This window comes from Physeter macrocephalus, chromosome 3 (assembly GCF_002837175.3).
Source record: "Physeter macrocephalus isolate SW-GA chromosome 3, ASM283717v5, whole genome shotgun sequence".
NCBI lineage: Eukaryota > Metazoa > Chordata > Mammalia > Artiodactyla > Physeteridae > Physeter > Physeter macrocephalus.
The window spans coordinates 32124936-32131229 of NC_041216.1; the positions used below are offsets into that span (position 1 = coordinate 32124936).

Consider the following 6294-nt stretch of genomic DNA (forward strand, 5'->3'; position numbering starts at 1 on the left):
AGTTGTGGCTCGTGGGCTCTAGAGCGCAGACTCAGTAGTTGTGGCGCACGGGCTTAGTTGCTCCGTGGCATGTGGGATCTTCCCAGACCAGGGCTCGAACCCGTGTCCCCTGCATTGGCAGGTGGATTCTTAACCACGGTGCCACCAGGGAAGCCCAGGGATCACTCTTTTTCATGGTCTGCAGTTTCATATATTTTAACCAGTTTTTTCATTGTTTTAGGCAGAAGGGTAAATCTGGTCCCTGCTACGCAGTCTTGGCTGGAAGCTGTCATAATGCAGATTATTTATTTTATTTAATCCTCTCAACCACCCAGCTCCACAGGCAGGTACTATTACTAATCCCGTCTTACATTTGAGATTTTGTGACACACAGTGACAACATGCAAGGTCACAGTGACAGCAGAGGTAGGGTTCAGTCCCGGGCTGTGTCAGGCGCATCCCTGAACCACTGGTGGGGAGCTCGAGGCTGTCCTGCACAGGCGCCCCGCGTGGAATGTGGGGGCAGGGTGTGGACCTGCAGGTACTCCAAACACAGAGCAGACTGAAGAGGCCTGAGTCTCTGTGGGGAGGGCCCTGGCCGGCTCTGAGAGGCCTCTGTGTCCGACTCGATTTATTGACTGTGTGTCCTGACCATGAGATGGTGGGTCTCTGGCTCGGTGCATTTGTTCTCCTCAGTTACCTGCCCAGGTGGAGACTAGTTCTGGTGGGCTGGTTACTGAGAGCCCAGAGGCAGGTGTGCTCCAGGAACAAGTGGTAACTGTGTCCCTTTCCCCTTCCCTCCTCCTGACTTCCCTCAAGGCCACATCACTGGTTCCAGTGACGTAGCTGAGGAACCTGCAGCAGCGTCACAGCTGCACCGGTCACAGCTGCGGGCCCTGTCAGCACAGCCACCGAGCTCTAGGCACCCATTGGGGCTGGGACACTTGATGAAATAAAATTTATATTTTGGGAATTCCCTGGCGGTCCAGTGGTTAGACTCGGCACTCTCACTGCGGGGGCCCGGGTTCGATCCCTGATCGGGGAACTAAGATCCTGCAAGCCCTGCAGCACGGCCAAAAGAAACCACCTTATGTTTTAAGACAGGACAAGAGAAAATTAAACATAAGATTCTCTCCGTGTGTTTGTTTGCGCCTCCTCCCTCCCTCACCGGCCTTGTGCATCACACCCGAACCGGAGCTCCTCCAAGGTGGGGCGCCTGCTCCACCGGAAAGATCGATTTTTTTTCTTCTGATGCCAGTAATGTAACTTCTTAAAGAATAGAGTCCCTGGGCTTCGCTGGTGGCTCGGTGGTTAAGAATCCGCCTGCCAATGCAGGGGACATGGGTTCGAGCCCTGGTCTGGGAAGATCCCACATGCCGTGGAGCAACTAAGCCCATGAGCCACAACTACTGAGCCTGCGCTCTAGAGCCCAGGAGCCACAACTACTGAAGCCCACGCGCCTAGAGCCCGTGCTCCGCAACAAGAGAAGCCACCGCAATGAGAAGCCCGCGCACCGCAACGAAGAGTAGCCCCCGCTCGCTGCAACTAGAGAAAGCTCGTGCGCAGCAACAAAGACCCAATGCAGCCAAAAATAAATCTTAAAAAAATCATCTAAAAAAAAAAAAAGAATAGAGTTCTTTCCCAATTCTGGAGGGGGTCATGGTGACTTGCTGCTCCTTTGTGGATGTTTACCTGGACTATGTATCCTTAGTGACCTTTATGTAAAATATCAGTAGATCATTTTGATGTGAGAGCCTTTGTCTCAAAAACATACATGAGGGGAGTTCCTTGGTGACCTAGTGGTTAGGATTCCGAGCTTTCACTGCCATGGCCCGGGTTCAACCCCTGATCAGGGAATTGAGATCCCACAAGCTGTGCAGTATGGCCAAAAAAAAACCCAAAAGCCAAAAAACAGTGTATGACTATGCATTCTACTTCTGACAGGCGCAACAGTTCTCAGAGTTTTCTGAGAATCTGCTTCCCAGGTTATAGTCCTCAGTTTGGCTCCAATAAAATTCCCTTTTTTTCTTCTTACCTTGATGGTTAATTGAATTTTCGTTGACACGTTACAGGCATCATCCCATTTACTCCACACACACTCCCGAGCTCCACGCTGGGGTGCCCAGATCTTCCCCAGGATTCTGGGCTCAAGCTGGGACTCTTCCCCACCCAGGAAGAAGCTGCCTTTACCACACAAGTCAAATCTGTGCTGCAGGGAGGGACCCCGTGAACAAGGAGCATCAGCCCAGACACCCGAAACTTTAGTTTCTGTCCCCACCAGGGGGCAGGCGTTTGTCCCAGCGATTTCTGGAAAGTCGGCCACTACCTTCAGCCTCCAGTCTGCTTGGTAACATCAAGCCCAGGTGTCCTGGTCAGCCCAGCTGCTGCAACAGGACAAATCAATAATAGGAATGTATTCATCGGGCTTCCCTGGTGGCGCAGTGGTTGAGAATCTGCCTGCCAGTGCAGAGGACACGGGTTCGAGCCCTGGTCTGGGAAGCTCCCACATGCCGCGGAGCAACTAAGCCCGTGCGCCACAACTACTGAGCCTGCGCTCTAGAGCCCGCGAGCCACAACTACTGAGCCCGTGCACCACAACTACTGAGCCTGTGCTCTAGAGCCCGCGTGCCACAACTACTGAAGCCCACATGCCTAGAGCCCCTGCTCTGCAATGAGAGAAGCCATGACAATGAGAAGCCCGCGCACCGCAACGAAGAGTAGCCCCCGCTCGCGGCAACTAGAGAAAGCCCCCACACACAGCAACGAAGACCCAACGCAGTCCAAAATAAAAACAAATAAATAAATAAATTTATAAACAAAAAAAAGAAAGAAATGTATTCATCATGAACCCAGAGGCTGGTACCAGCACGGGCGGGTTCCTGTGAGGACCTCTTCCAGGCGTGAAGCCTGCCTTCCGGCTGTGTCCTCACATGGCCAACAGAGTGGGCGAAAGCGCTCCCGTCTCGTCCCTCTGTAAGGGCACTAATCCCATTCCATGACCCCATCCCCTCCCAGAGGCCCCTCTTAAGGCCACCACCTTGGGGGGTAGGTTTCAACATACGAATTAGCAGGGAAGTGGGGGGTGGGCGGCGAGGGTTGGGGACACAAACATTTAGTCCATTGGACCTGGTCTCTGCTCTGGAAAAGTCCAACCAAAGATTGCAGACTCCAAGTGGGCAGACCGGTCAGCTCAGTCCTGGGATGTTACCCTCACCTCTTAATTCAACAAAGCAAACTCCTAGGGACACAGAGAGAAGAAAGTCCCATGTACACACAGCCAGATGATGCCCTGTGCCACCTGGCATTTCGTCCAGAGCCAGCCTCCTGATCCAAGTAGAGGAAGAAGCTTGGCCAGGTCTTGCCTAACACTTTTCTGACCTTAGGCTGGCAGGGAAAGCCCAAGCCCAGGGCCCCAAAGGCCTGGGGCCTTGAGAGGCCATGAAAAGGGAGGGCCAGGAGCTGGGGGTGCTCCGGCTGGAGCCGGGCCAGCCCCCGGCCCCTGGATGTACGTGTATGGCCCAGGCCGTGGTCAGCTCATATGTTGGGGGGTGGGCGTAGGGGCCAGGAGAGTACAGACTTGTCTCCCCACACCCAGAGCTGCTGAGCCCTACCCCACTGTGCTAGACAAGGCAAGGGGTGCTGGGGGGACCATGGGTGAGGGAAAGGGTGCAGCTGGGAAGCCCTCCTCCCCACCAGCCTCTGGCCCACTCGTGAGTAAGGATGGGAAGGCAGGAAGTGGGCCCCCACCTCCCCCACACAGACATGGGGATTCCTTCTCTGAAGTGGGAGCCCAAAGCCACCAGATGGGTGTCAGGGTCAGGCAGTCCACCAGGAAGAGACACCTTTGAAGCAGCAGCAGCCAGTTGCTTCTTGGTCACCATAGCTACCAGGCTGCAAAAAGGGCTAACATGCCCATTGAGGGCAGGTCAGTGTGGCCGTGGGGCAGGTTGGGTTCTGTGGGTCTCAGCACAGACCATCTCCCACACCTGTCCTTGTTTGAAGTCTGGGGCCCATGAATCCCCAACGCCATGCCCTGTCAGTTACCAGAACAGAAATGGGCCCCTGCCCTGCCCAGAAGCCACAGGGATAGGCCTTGGCTGTCCCTGCACCCCCAGCTGGAGCTCACAGGGAAGCGACTTCCAGGCAGACATCAGGCCAACCCACTCCTCTCCTCACCACAGCTTCAACGGCTGTTTCTGGGTCCCACCCCGCCTGACCTCTTCCACAACCCCGTCAAGTGGGCACGTGGTGGTGGCCCTGGGTGGCGGTGGGCACATTGTTTATTGCTATTGTTATTTATATTTATTTTAATTTTACATAAAACATTACCGTTATTTATAGCTGCATGACAAATTAACCTACCATTCAGCAGTTTAAAACAACAGACGTTTATTATCTCGCACAGTTTCTGAGGGATAGCAGTCGAGGAGCTGCTCAGCTGGGTGGTTCTGGCTCTCAGTCTCTCAAGGTTGCCCTTGAGATGCCGGCAGTGGCTGGGGTCTCATCTGAAGGCTCGACAGGGCTGGAAGATCTGCTTCTAAACACCACACTCTGTTGGCCTCTCCACAGCAAAGGACAGCTAGCCTTCCTCAGAGTGAAGAATGTGAGAGACAAAGAGGTAGGCCAGGATGCCCCTGCAACCTCATCTTCTACAGGACCTTACTGGTCACGCAGGTCAACCTCAGTACATTTACAAGGCTGAATACCAGGTGGGGGCTCTTGGGGGCCTCCTGGGAGGCCGTCAACGCCCGGGGCCTCTTTCCTTGCCCAAGGGTGCATCCTAGGATGGGTATGGCCCCCAGGGCTCCATGGAGCAGAGAGTAGCCAGGCACAGCTGCAGAACCCTCTGGGCTCAGCTTCTTCCTCGGGAAAAGGGAGCAGGTCCTGGAGCCAGGGCATGCCAGTGCGTGCCAGGGGAGGGGAAGAGGCTGCTAGGGCCTAGAGATACTCGGGCAACCGCAGGAGTTCTGGTGGGGGAGCTAAGGCCTCACCTCTCACAAGCCAGGGCTCCAAGCAGCCCCAGGCCCTGCCCCACCCCAAATTCCCAAGTGACTGGAGTTTCATGGGCCTGGCCAGGCCGACTTCTGTCACCATGAGCACTAATTCTTTCTCCAGATTTCAAACACCTATGACTTGCTGTCATTGTCTGGTCCCCAAGCCCTGACCCCACAGGCAAGACAGAGGGGCCCAGCGTCACAGGGCTCCACAGGGCTGAGACACCCACAGAGGCAGGCAGATCACCTGCCCTTGCACATGAATGCAGCAAACATTTATTGACCCTTGGTCCCTGCCAGGAACTGGGCTGGAAGGAGGCCACAGATGAATGAGGCTCCACCTGCCAGTGGAGGAGAAATGACCAGCAGGCCTTTTGGCCACACCCTCCCCCCAGGAGGAGGAAGTTCTGATTCCTCCCACACACCCCCAACACAGCCACCGGAGAAGATGCTTCCTCTATTATTCTGCAGGAAAGGTCTGCAAGACAAAAGCCAAGCCAAAGGGGTGGAGGGGGACAGAGGAATTACCCAGAGCCCCTCTGAGGCATGGGAGGGGGCAGGAAATGGGCGGAGGAGGGGGGAGGGTGGGAGGAGGAAGAGCCCCTGGTGTGAGGCGGAGACCCCAGCCCAGCTCTCCGTGGATGGGGCAGGGGTCCAGGCTGAGTGGGGAGAGGGGTGTTGCCTCCTCCCACAGACAAGGATACTGCGGAGGGGCAGCCTGGGGAGGGGACCCAGCCTCAGCCCCCGCTGTGCTCCCTCACACTCCCCTAATCTAATCAAGGGCGACACCCTCTGCAAAGCTCCTGGCTCCTCTTTCATGCAAGCTCATTAACGAGGTCTGTATGGCCTGAGCCCGACCTGAGTGTCTTCCTGTTCCAAGCAAGTGCTGGGGCCAGGAGTGAGTGACAGACTCGGCCCTGGTCTCCAGAGCCCTCGGAGCCTGGGGTGGCTGCCTCAGGTGGGAAAGTGGGGAGAGAACGGGGCGGGGTGGGGGGTGAGTACAAAGGGATAGAGATGGGAGGAGCTTGCCTGGCTGAGAAACAGTGTGGTTCCCTGAGAGGCTGAGAGGCCCCTGGAGGGCTAACAGGGTGCTTTGGCAATAGCATCTTGAGAACAGATGACCAGGAACCCGAAGTAAGGAAGTAAGGGAGGGGGCAAGGCCCAGGGACGGAGGGGGTGTGGGGGCTGGTCTGGCGCTGTCACCACCCTCTCCCTGGAGAAGGGAGAATGTGATGACCCAAGTTCCAGGTGACCTTCCCGGGCAGCCCTTCTCTCTCTGGCCACCAGGTGGGGCGCTCCCCCCACCCACGCAACCCCCCCC

At 56.1% G+C, this 6294-nt stretch overlaps 1 protein-coding gene across 1 annotated transcript in view; it reads right to left on the reverse strand.

The window, feature by feature from the left end:
• Positions 1-6: 6 nt before the first annotated feature.
• The window catches only part of HES4 (hes family bHLH transcription factor 4), a 9155-nt gene continuing 2867 nt past the window's right edge, over positions 7-6294 (reverse strand). Inside the window, exon 2 of the transcript XR_008616969.1 lies at positions 7-4563. The gene's annotated coding sequence lies outside the window, so the exon portion shown is untranslated. The remainder of the gene's footprint in view (positions 4564-6294) is intronic.